We start from the raw sequence: 325 nt of genomic DNA on the forward strand, positions 1-325 counted from the left end.
TCCCTTCCTTCCTTCCTTCCTCCCTCCCTTCCTTCCTCCCTTCCTCCCTTCCTTCCTCCCTTCCTTCCTCCCTTCCTTCCTCCCTTCCTTCCTCCCTTCCTTCCTCCCTTCCTTCCTCCCTTCCTCCCTTCCTCCCTTCTTTCTCTCTTTCTCTCTTTTAACTATTTCTCGTAGTCATGAGTTTCAGAATAATGTCAATCCAGCCGGAAATTAAAAGTAAATCTTTTTGACCCAGAGATTACTGAGTTCAGTGTCTTTTATTGGTTTTGGACTGCACTCAGATCCAAGGAGCAGAAGGATCTTGATATGTGAACCAAATTTCAAA

This window comes from Numida meleagris, chromosome 2 (genome assembly GCF_002078875.1).
Source record: "Numida meleagris isolate 19003 breed g44 Domestic line chromosome 2, NumMel1.0, whole genome shotgun sequence".
NCBI classification, from domain to species: Eukaryota; Metazoa; Chordata; class Aves; order Galliformes; family Numididae; genus Numida; species Numida meleagris.